Here is a 13,037-nt window from a genome sequence, read left to right as displayed (position 1 = left end):
CGCCGAAATAAGCCAGTCCGTACGATACGGGAAAATCTTCTGTACTGTACCTGACGAGGTATGGGAAAAAGATCTGACTAAAGGTACGACAGCTTATTGACAACAGTACGGCGAGCAGCATGCTCCTGTACTGTGTCACTATTAGCCGCTGCCTACTCACCAACTACTGCCATACCACGTGCGTAGCCGGCAGTTGGTGGAAAAGGAATAGTACACAGCAGGCCTGGTCACTATCAGCCGCTGCCTACCCACCAACTACCAGCAGGGCACGTGCGCAGGCCACTGTTGGTGGAACAGGAACACTGTTGCAGCCGGCCACACCTCCTTGGAAACCTACCTTCGGCTATAAATACCACAAATGGTATGACCATCTCATCTTATCTCGTATCATCATATTATACCTGATATCTGCTCTAGCAATCTCTTAATATCTCTTTATATTTAAAGAGCAATCTAGTCTGATTCTCACGCCGGAGGGTGGTCACAAGGAGGAACCCCCCCCCCCTTCTCAGTGACAAGCTCACGGTGTCTGTTTTGCAGGTTATCAGAAGAACCATCTTCTCAGGGTCTAACCCCTCGTGGGAAACATCTATCTAACCCCCAGGTTATCAGTAATCTGCCCGGGGTCCGGCTAGTGTTTCTTCAATGTGCCATCCGTGTGCGTCGCAACTACACCTTTAATATTGTCCATAAGGATAATTTTATATCCATGTCTTTTTTCATAACTTTATCCTCCATATGTTCATAACAAAAATCAGCTTATTATTAATTAAATGAGTCAAGATATACATGTCTTTTTAATCTAAAAATATAAATTATATGTTTATAACATTTAATCAAGAGTAGACCGTAGAAGATAAAGAATGAAAAAGGATTTAAACATTGACAACCAAAAGTTACCAATTCAAAGACACAAATTAACATGTCATCTCCTGTTACAATCCTACAACTATAACTTAGACCCAACACTACAATCACACATGCTAAAGTCAACAGTCAACAGTCATAAAAACAACTTTAACAAGTAACTGAGATAGAATAGTCATCAAACTGCTTCATTCCTTTGTGGTTTTGTTGATTAGAGACTTGTGAATATGCGGAATGACACCACCACCCGCAATGGTACCTTTGATTAAGGTGTCGAGCTCTTCATCACCACGAATTGCAAGCTGTAGATGACGTGGCGTGATCCTCTTCACCTTCAAATCTTTGCTGGCATTGCCGGCTAACTCGAGCACCTCAGCCGTTAAGTATTCCAGTATTGCAGCTGAGTAAACCGCAGCAGTTGCTCCTACTCGACCGTGGGCAGATGTTCTTGACTTGAGGTGGCGGTGAATTCTCCCAACCGGAAACTAAAATAATAAAATATAAATAATAAATAAGCTACTTTAATTCAGTACAACAAGAATTAAGCGATACTCAGGTCGACCCAAAACAAATTTTGACTGTATGGATAACGGGTCAGCCCGTAAGAAAGAACGAGTCAGGTTGACAAAAAACATTTTATGTGTGAAGTTTTTTATATTTTTATTAATAACTAATGTGTTAAATGTGATTCATATATTCAATAATTATGCTACAACGGTCATAAATTAATGTTTTAAAAGGTTTTACGCTTAGAAATACGCATCACATGAACCCAACCTAAAACAGTTTCAGCCTAAATTTTTTTTTTCAAATCTTTTTAACTAATATGCCAAACGAGTATAAAAAAAAATCAATAATTATATTATGTCCATCATATTCTTTTTTCTAAAAGGCTTTATACGTTAAAAATACACTCTACATGAATCCCAACCATATAACCAATTGGATGTGTTATGCATATCAATCAGACAAAACTATCAACTTTATACAAATAGATCAACTTAAAATGTTACAAACACTTTGGGTGACTTGTTGCAAACCATTTGATAATGTTAAATGAAAATGGGGCCTTTTAATAAAAACTGTAACCTAATTGGGGCAAAAATACACGTATTGAAATAAACCATTCAACCAATAAAATTGATTAAACACACGCAAACTGAGTGCAATTTAAAGCCAGTTCAAGTATATCTGATCTAACTGTATGTTAAAGCAACATGATTTTTCCATATGGCATCATTCCAAGGTTTCCACATAGGATGTCTCATGAATGCCATGTGAACAGTTTCCTATTTTATCTTTGTAATATTGTGTGATACAAGTCTCGAACCCAATAGCTCATGTTTCAAACTAAAGATGCTTACCGACTCCACTTAAGTAGTTATTGTGTTGAATTAATGATATATTGTTAATTCACTTATAATTAATGTATTACATATAACAATTTTTAATTTTTACTATATTTTTCACCCGTGTGGAACAAACAATAATTTAAATTATCTCATCTAAATATTCAAACTTGTATGCAAACTTTAAGCATAGGTCACAAGCATGCTATAAAGTAATGTGGTTTAAAACAATTAGGGTTTTTGTTAAAATAAAACCTGAAGACCAGCTCGAGATGATCTGGAAGTGGGCCTCTTCTTATCCTTGTCCTTGGCTGCCGCCGCCGTTGTTTTTCCGCCAGCAGTCCCTTTCCACCTTTTCCGGCCATTTTTCCGATCTACAAGAACATCTCATAAACGATTAAAGATCAACAGCATACGGCATGTAAACTAGCAGTAGTATTTGAAGAATCGATGTGAAATTATCATCGGAATTTCAAATTCAAGAATTATTATTGATTTTTATAGCAGTAAACACGAACCTGAGAAAAGATTGAGATACGGAAGAAGATGTTTGCTGTAGAGTGAATATGAGATAGGTAGGTAGGTAGGTAGGTATGTATGTACAATTTGTCTGATTTTGCATAGTTGGCGGGAAAATCAAGATTTCGAAAAGTTTTTCCCTCCCTTATACGAAAATGGTCTTCAGGGCCAAGGCCTAAGGCTGAGGGGTGTGGAGTGCGACAGGGGACGCGTGAGCCCATCCGCTAGCGCCCCGGGGCGCGAGCACCACACCACCGAGGCGCGAGATGGGCGCGAGAGGGGCGCGAGCGCGGAAAAAGAGGCAGGCGTAAGAGGGGTAGCGGCTGGGAATAGGCGTGAAGGGGTCTTGGGTTGCGTAAATAGAGCCGTTGGGTTCTTTGTTTATTAAAAAAAAATTTTTTTTTTCTCTATAAAACCAATATCACATATCACATACCAATATCACATACCATCAACCCATTTTAACCATATCAAACACAACTTCAATCTCCAAACTCATATATAATATCCCAAAACCAATTTTTTTTTTTAAAATAATGTCGTCGTACTCGTCTGATTCCGACTCCTCCGAAGAGGATGATTTGCTTCTTCATGTAGGGGGAGTTTTGACCGCAACCGTGGTCAATCTCTTGCAAAATCAAGCCCATCAACCCCGACTCCCGAGGGTTAGAGCACCACCTCGTGATCGTGATCGATCGGGTGCTAACGATACTTTGATGAGGCATTATTTTAGCCCTCAACCGGTATACGCGGAGTCGGATTTTCGAACTCGTTTTCGAATGAGCAGGCAATTGTTCACGCGTATAGCGAGTGATTTACAGGCACGGTATCCCTTTTTTCAACAAAGGGAGGATGCTAGGGGTCTTCCCGGTTTTACCCCTCTTCAAAAATGCACGGTTGCTATCCGTCAATTAGCGTACGACATCTCGTCGGACGCTTTGGATGAGTATTTACAGATGTCGAAAAGGGTTGCACGTGAATCCCTTCATTTTTTCTGCCAAGGTAAAAAACATTAATTTTACTTTTTATTAAATATTTATTACATTTTGTAATATATATTGTACGTAGGAGTCATATCGACTTACGCTCGGAGATATCTGCGTAAACCTACAACGTATGACATCCAACGCATATATGAGGTGCACGCAGAAAAACATGGTTTTCCTGGGATGCTAGGTAGCATCGATTGTACGCATGTTGGATGGGCTATGTGTCCATCGATTGTACGCATGGTTTTCCTGGGATGCTAGGTAGCATCAACAAAAACTTCATAACATAGCAAATATCAAGAGCCGTGAGATACACGGGGATCTTCGACATGAGTTGGTTGAACATTTGTGGGCGAGTCGACCAGATGATCTTGTATTAGATTAGTTTTATTATTAAATATTATTGTTTGTTTAATTTTTAGTATGTTTTTTTTTATTATGAATTTTCAAAAAAATGCGTGTTTTGTTAAATAATTTCTTGTTTTTTTAATAATACGTTTTTTTAATACATTTATAAAAAAACAAAAAAAAAACCGCTCGCGCCCCCTCTCGCGCCCCTCCACACCAGGGCCCGGGGCGCGAGCACCAAAACCAACACCCATCTTATCAAGTTTCTCTCTCTGCCACACGTCACAATATTATTGGCTGGAGCCCCTACTCGCGCCCCCTCTCGCGCCCCCCCACACCCCTCAGCCTAATCGATACGGCCCGGCTCATGATCAAATGGATAATAAGAAGGTAATGGAGATATATTGTGACTTTAGTCACTTTACAATCAAATGTGTGAAATTTTTGAAAATAACTGATATTTGGCCGATCAAAAATCTATCTATACTAATTAATAAATAAATGTTTCCTTACGTCACGTGTCCTTTTTTTAGCCCATCATTCATTTCAATTTCACGCCTCCCACCACATTTCTTTTACAAACCCGGTTCATATCCTTACCCGACCCAATTAACTACTTTTAACCCTAACAAACACATTGGCGATTTTTCAGAAACCCTATTTCTTGTCTCTTTCCTAATGTTTAACATTCCAATCTATCCTCTCATTGATCTGTCAAATCGATCCCAAATTATAATTCCAAAATCACTGGCGGCAATACTTCGAATTTCATCTTCAAAATCACTGGCGACTAGAACTAATGGCTTTCTTCGATTTCTCTCATATCATATTGGAAACCCTAAATCAGTTTTTTGGAGTTTGGTAATGTTATTTCGAGAAACTGTAAATCAATCTTTAATTACAGGAAATGAACCTGCATCATCACCTACCTATTCATCAATTTTCCTGTGTCTAAGATTTCATATATAATAAATTCGTGATCTTTCTGAATTTTTAATTGCATATATATTATAATTTAATTAATCTATAGTATAATTTAATTAATCTATCTTACATAAGATATGATTTATTTATTCCAAAATCACTTTTAATTGCCAATTTTGATTACCGTGCTTACAAATATGTATCTGTACTAGGATTTTTTTTATATGAAATTATAGTCATAAAAATAGTTATGAAAAAACCACAGCGCCACCATGATCTTGACTGTGTAACAAAAATGAAATTATATTTACAAACTTTTTTTTGTCCGCAGGCCTATAGATCTTCTTTTCTTTTGACCTAATCTTTTTTTAGGCTCCTCAAACACTTTCATTGCAGATATTTTCTGTTATACTTAAGCGTAAACACCTGCATAACTATTTGATGTTTGTTTTGTAATTTTAAATAAAATGTTATTTTTCAATTTTATATATGATTTTTGTACGATTTTGTGTTCATATGGCATATGATAACTATTCGATGTTTTTTTTCGAAAATTTAATAAAATGTGTTTTTCTTCTTAATAATTCAATGTTCTTTTTCGAAAATTCAATAAAATATTTTTTTCTTCTTAAAAATAATAGTCAAAATGATGATTAAGTGATTTTGGAATAAATAAATCATATCTTATGTAACGTTTACTATAAATAACTTGGCATCACTTCTTATACGGTACAAAAATGTGTTTTGAGGTTGACCTAACCCGTTTTGACTCATTTAAGTTATGGAGAAACAATTGACTTGATTGTATAATTTTAATCTTGGAAATAACAACTAATTTTACTAACTGGCAAGTTTTCTATGACTTTTTTTATGATTGAATATATCATTTATGAATAGAAATTTTAATTAATTAATTATAGTATTTTTCGCATTTTACTCCCTAATTACAGTCCTCTAACAAATGTTTCCAAATAACAAAATTTGTCAAACCATTTGAATCACGTTTTGCTGTGTGAAATTCAGATTATTCAAATTACGATTTTACAATGACTCTGTCTAATTTAGCAAGTTCACTGTGTCATTTAACTTCTGTGTGAACTTAGATGTCAACCTAAATTACATCTGATCCTTCAATTCAGTTACTGTAACACCCCGGCTTAAGCGGAAACGCCCGAGTGTGACGTACAGATTGTTCAAACACACGTGACACTATTTTTGTGACCATAATAACATTAATTCATTAATAAGCCATGTAACACAAGTTCAAATAAGAATACCTTGAAATCAAATCATAATCAAAACAAATGTCTCGTTTATTAAATAACCTAGGTATTCTAAGTGTCTTCTAGTCCTTCATCCTCTAATCACGGTACCTGTAACATATGTATAAAATATGGTCAGCTATAAATATAGCTGGTGAGATTTCCACAGTTTAAATACTACGTAAAAACCATACAATTCCATGAAAAGTTGTGAAAAAGCACATAAGGGTTATTTACACTCGATGCAATGGACCTGAGTGTAAAGAACAAACGAAGGTCCTTTCCAGTTGGGGCTACCAACGTACTCGGATATGAGGTCCCTTTTCCACTCGATACAAATGGACCTGAGTGCAAAGGGGGGCGTATGATCATACTTAATGAGGCAATAACTTTAATTCCACGTATATAACAATTAAACAAATAAGCACACAAGTCCATGATTGAATTGTAGTTTGTAAGTAATCGAAGTAATAATACTTGAATTTCATAATAGATACATATGCCACCCTAAAACATTAAAACATTTAAAAAAGGGGTTGTGGAAAACTCACTCACCCTAGTAATTGAAGTGAAAAAGGAATAAGAATAACTCGAATGCGTCAAAGGAAACCGAAGCGGTTAATCCGTACGAACTATAAATAAGAATAAACACGAATTTTAACGACTATTCTAACGGGATTTTAAAGTTGGTTGAATGAATAGATTTAGAAGTTAGTTATTGTTTTATTACAAACTTTACGGCTCTTTGATTATTATATTATTATTTATGTTTTAACGGAAATCGGTTATTAATATGGTTTAAGTATTTTAACGGCGGGGATATGAACGTTGCACGTTTGAAATACTTGAACTAATGTTTACAAGTCGAAAAATTTAATTTTTGTTTTAACGAAATGATTTTTAATATATTTAAAGTTTACTTTACGTTTATTAAACGATTTTTAATAGCGGCTTATGAAAACGAGAAACCTGGTTTTTAAGTGTGAAACGGTGAGTTATATTTTATATTAAATTTACATAATTTTTATTTTATCTAAAAAGACTTTTATGATCTATTTATGATTTTTTAAATGATAAAAATTATTTGCTAAAAGATAATTAAATTAATAAAACCGGTTTATATAAAAAAAATAAAGTGTATGACCCGGGTGGGTTTCAAAACCGGGTCACTATGCTATGAGTTCTGAGTGTTAACCAACTGGTCTAGGTCTCATATTCGTTATGAACATGGTTTTAATTATTTATATATATTATTAGTTTTTAATGGTTTTGATTAATAACAATAATGATAAACAGTTTACCAAAAAGAAAAGCTTGACCCGGGTTCGGTGATTTACAACACACAGACATAACCAACTGAGCTACATGGAACATTCGTTAAAGGCTTAAGAAAATATATATATATATATATATATATAACATTTCAGGTTCTTCTTCTTCAAGAAGAACCCTAGATTTTTAATTGATGATTCTATCCCATGTTTGCTCAATTAAGTTTAGAGTTATTGTTTATTGATGTGACGACATTAACCTACGTATATCAATTACCTTATAATGTTTTGATTTGGCCGAGATTAAGGTAACCGGAAAAGTTAACAAAGAAACTCCCAATTACAGAAACTCAGTGTATTAGAGGGGGATTAGAGAGAATGAGCAAGTTGTGACGAAGGTTTGGGTTCTATTTATACTACGAACAGGAGCGTCTACGCGTTAATGCATTGATTTGATTATCCGGATTTTCCGGAGAGGATCACGAGTTTGATTCGCGGCGAGATATCGTAATTAAATAGTTGGTTAGGATATTTTATCGACGGAGAAAGATTTCCGTATAACTACCTTGGGTCAACACGCGTTAGAACTGGGTTTTTGGCTACCTCCGGCGCCGATTCCGGCGGCCGGAGGTGTGGCCGGAAAAACGGGTATAGAGGGGCGGGTAGGATTTTGTTATAATATTATAATTTAAATAAAATTTACATTTTCAGCCCCTTATGTTTAACAAACTTATTAAATGTAATTTAAATTCTTTTAAGTAAAAAACAAGTTTTCAAGTTTTACACTTTTGACCCTAAACTTAATAATCGAATTAAATGGTTTTCGGTTTTGGATTATTTACGCGTTTTAACTCGCTTAACGTTTAAGGCTCGGGGTTTCATAAATAAATTGAACATAGTAATAGATGAACGAACGTTGAACATAAATGTCGAGAATACTTTATTAATGATAAATATTAATGATAATACATCAAAACGACCCAACGGGTCGGGTTTACAAATACGAATACGAATTGAAAATTGACGAATGTCACAGTTACAGACTTATTTATATCAACAACAAATTTCGTGTTTTATTATACAAATTATGGAATTTGATTAATAATCAAAATAATTATTCTGTTTCCAAAGCAAACGATTAGTTCATTAACAGCTTGCTAATTCTATAGTGTTATAAATGTCAAAACGTGATGACATTTTTATATCAAATTAATTCATTAACAACTTGGTAATTCTATAATGTTATAAATAGCAAAATGTGATGACATTATAATGGATGGGGAGGTAAATTTTCAACATCATTTTTACTTTTTTATATTCATCAACCACAACTTGATTAAACTTTCAGGGAATGAAGACGCAAGCAAGCCGGGTTTAAAACTTACTTTCCAAACTTTGAATAAGTATTTTCTTAATAGGCATACACTTGCTGAAAATATGCTAAAAGTCAAGCATGTGTAGAATACTCATAAAATCTCATTTTGTTGGAAAACATCACAGATTTGCCGATTTATGATCAATGTATTAGTCACAAGAATTTTATTTATCTAATAATTGTAATGTTTGTTTGTACCTTTTTGTTTAACAAGCAAATTTATCTATCATGACTTTTCATTATTAATATTTCAAACGTTTTGGAGTTATAAAATTAATTTCTTAAACCCGTGTTGTACACGGATAGCTAACTTAGTCTATAATATATATATAAACGTGTAACACCCCGGCTAAAGCGGAAACACCTGAGTGCGACGTACAGATTGCTCAAACACACATGACACTATTAGGTGACCATAATAGCATTATTTCATTTAAATCTTCATGTAACACAAGTTTATCAAATAATACAAGTTAAACAAAATGATAAGTTTTATTTGAATATCTTATAAGCATGCTATGTATCTTCTAACTTTCATCCTCGTATCTTTACACCTGTAACATATGTATAAAATAAAGTCAGCTACGAACATAGCTGGCGAGTTTCCACAGTTTTAAATACATACATAAAAACCGTACAATTCATGGACAAGTGATAAACGAGCAAGTAAGTCCTTTCCAGCTGGTAACAACCAACGTACTTGGGTAATCGTGCAATTAAGGTCCTTTCCAGTTGGTAACAACCAACGTACTTGGATAATGAGGCCCTTTTCCACTCGATACAAATGGACCGGAGTGCAAAGGGGGGCGTATGATCATACTTAATGAGGCTAAGTAATATTCGTGCAAGTAATACAGGTAACACACAAGTCCATATACGAATTGTAGTTTTGTAATAGAAGAAATCAAGGCTTGAATTTTAATATGGATACATATGCTACCAAAAACAATAAAACATTAAAAAGGGGTGGTGAAAAACTCAACTTATCAATGAGGTAAAAACGGGTATCCAAAAGCGTTGATAAGATTAATAACGACAAAAGAACCGAACGCGTCACGAACTCCGAGATGAGCGATCCGCGCTAACTATGATAAAGAAATACGATACTTATTCGCTAATCTTACGGGTTATTTATGGTGTAAACTTATATTGGGAATTTTGTTAATATTTTATATCTTTCGATTATAATACTATTATTTATGTTTCAACGGCACTTGATTAATATTGTGGTATATATATTTAAATGACCAAGGTACGAGGTTTGCATGTTCGAATTACTTGAACTAGGGATTATAAGTTGGTATTAAACTTATTGTTTAAGCAAAATGATTTTTAAAGAATTAAAGTTTACTTTTATCATTAACAAATGATTTTTAAATTACGGTTACGAAAACAAAAATTTTGGTTTTTAAGTGTAAAAAGGTGAGATATATTTTATAGTTAATTTATATAATTTTTATTTAATTTAAAAAGGTTTTTATAAATTTATTTTGATTTTTAATTGATTAAAATGATTAATTAATTATTAATAAACTGGTATTAAATAAATAATAAAAGAAAATGCGTCTAACCCGGGTTTCGAACCCCGGACCTTAAGTTGTAAACTTCGTGTGTTAACCAGTTGATCTAGGCTTTGTATTCGTTTAGAGCATGGTTTTAATTATATATATATATTATTAGTTTTTAATGGTTTTAATTAATAATAATCATAATAATAATAAACAGTTTACCAAAAAAAAAAAGATTGACTCGGATTTCGAACCCGGGTCTGTTGGTTACCAGTCAACGAAGTTACCCAGCTGCTCTAGGAATTTATTCAATTTGGTTATGAGAAAAGTTATATATAAATAAACCTCAGGTTCATCTTCTTCATTATATGAACCCTAATTTCAATTGATCTTTTATGTTTATTGTTTGTTGAAATCACTTTGGGGGTTTTGTTTGTTATATCAAAACTAAACAAATGCATGTAATTATTACCTCAAAGGGTGTTAAACTAACGGAGAACGGGACTTCGCCGAAGCCGAAGTCTTGACGGAGGATTATGGCCAAGTTAGAGTATTTTAGGGAGAAAGAAGATTGTGAGAGAGTTGGAATGAAAGTCTGGGTCCTATTTATACTAGTTAGAGGAGCGTCTACGCATTAATTCGATTAATTTGATTTCCGAATTTTCCAGCGTGATTCGCGGACATTAACACGGTATATCGGTCGTTATATCGCAATTAATTAGTTAGTTATAATATAATATCAAGGATTATTGAGTTTCATATAATTTATTTATTAAAAAATATGTTTTAAGGAGGTGACGGCCACCTCCGGCGTCGGATTCCGGTGGCTGGAGGCCCCGCCGGAAAAACAGGAAGGGGACGGGGGGTTGGGGTTTGAGTTTTATAATTAATATTATTTAAATCATATTTACAGTTTAGTCCCTTGTAGTTTTATAAACGTTTTAAATGAAACTTAATATCCTTTAAGTTAATAATAAGTATTTAAAGTTTACATTTTTAACCCTAAACTTTATAATTAAATTATATAGTTTTCGGTTTTGGATTATTTACGCGTTTAAGCTAGGTTAGCGATAATACTTGGGATTTCATAACAATTGAATAACAACGACCGTTGAACATTAAATGTCGATGAGCATAAATACTTTGAACGATAAACCGAGTCGGAAAACATTGACGAACATGAAACGAATCTCGTGAATATAATATATATATATATATATATAAATATATATATATAAATACTTGAAAACAAAAATCCGAAAACTCGAAACGGGTCGGGTTTTTCGGGTTTGAAAAGTAACGAATGTTACAAAACGAAACCCTTAAAATCCTATGTGTCGCAATGTGGTCGCTCCCCCCTTTTATGGAAGCCACCAGATTGCTTGATTTTTAAATGGAGACCTCTCATTGATAGCTCTTAAACGGGTTATAACATCTCATTAAATTAAAAATTAATCTTACCAATTATTTGATATGAAAATCCTATAAAATAGGGATATACTAAAATTTAATATCCAATTTAAAAAGAAAAAGATATTATTTATAATTAATAAACAATTTTTATAGTAAAAAACATAAGCGGGTCATGGGTCACCAAATCCATATATCTTTTAAACGAGTTATAACATATCATTTATTTATGAAACATTTTCATCATCAAACCCTAAGTATATTATTAATTTTCTTACAATAAAGAAAATTAAAATCCAAAAAACGAAAAATGTAAAACAAACATTCTGTCAAGCCATCAGATTGTTTATTTGTAAATGAAGGTTTTTCACGCATTTTACCTGAATTCACGGGTAAATGTCTCACCAAACCCAAATAGTTCTTAAATGGGTTATAACATCTCAATATATTAAAAATTAATCTCTTAAAATATTTGATATGAAAAATCATATAAAATAGGGATATATTAAAATTAATATCCTATTTTATTTAAATAAAAGATATCTACCTATTCTATTAAAGTAAAATAAATGGGAACACTTGTCATGTTTTGGTTAATTCTCACAAATTTTTCCCTTCAAAACTAATATATCCTAATATATGTAATAAATCAATAATTATTCACTTTCCTTTTACACTATATTTATATAGTATCTATATATTTTTATAAATATAAATATTAACGTATTATTTTACTATATGTTTCAAAAATACTTGGTAAATTTCAAAAATCAACAACAGATATTTCTCAAATGAAAATTGTTTCGGGTTTTTTGTGGAAGTTAAATTTGATTTTATGGATTAAAAGTTGGTAAATACATTGTTTGGTACAAGTTAACTACATTTGGGTCAAAATTTATTACGGGTCAAAAATGAAAATTTTGAGTATTTTTAAAAGTTTAAGAATGCAAAATAGATTTGTCATTAAATTTTTTATGAGTTCAAAGTGTTGACTTTAAAATGTCAAAATATGAAAGTTAGAATTTTAAACATGATTCGGGTTTCAAGTTTATTTTTAAGGGCATTTTTTGAAATAATCAAAAAGTTCAGGATTTGGCAAATTGACTATTTTTCCCTCAACTATTAAAATTTAACAAAAAATTGCGAACACTTTCGACATGCCACCTCCATGCCTATCAATGCTTCTAACTTTTATCAAATTTGAAATATTTATGT

The 13,037-nt window shown here is 33.0% G+C and overlaps 1 pseudogene across 1 annotated transcript; it reads right to left on the bottom strand.

Moving 5' to 3' along the window:
* Positions 1-1,009: 1,009 nt before the first annotated feature.
* On the bottom strand, positions 1,010-2,581 carry LOC143600167 (putative histone H2A variant 1; annotated as a pseudogene). Its single transcript, XR_013147427.1, has 2 exons — positions 2,472-2,581; positions 1,010-1,352 (listed from the first exon to the last, which is right to left on the bottom strand). The product of XR_013147427.1 is annotated as a putative histone H2A variant 1 (transcript).
* Positions 2,582-13,037: the final 10,456 nt, after the last annotated feature.

Source organism: Bidens hawaiensis, unplaced genomic scaffold (genome assembly GCF_021521415.1).
Source record: "Bidens hawaiensis isolate Kalapana, Puna unplaced genomic scaffold, B.hawaiensis_p1.1 tig00001960_1, whole genome shotgun sequence".
NCBI lineage: Eukaryota > Viridiplantae > Streptophyta > Magnoliopsida > Asterales > Asteraceae > Bidens > Bidens hawaiensis.
The sequence above is the reverse complement of the archived record's forward strand: the minus strand, read 5'-3'. Positions and strand labels throughout refer to the sequence as shown.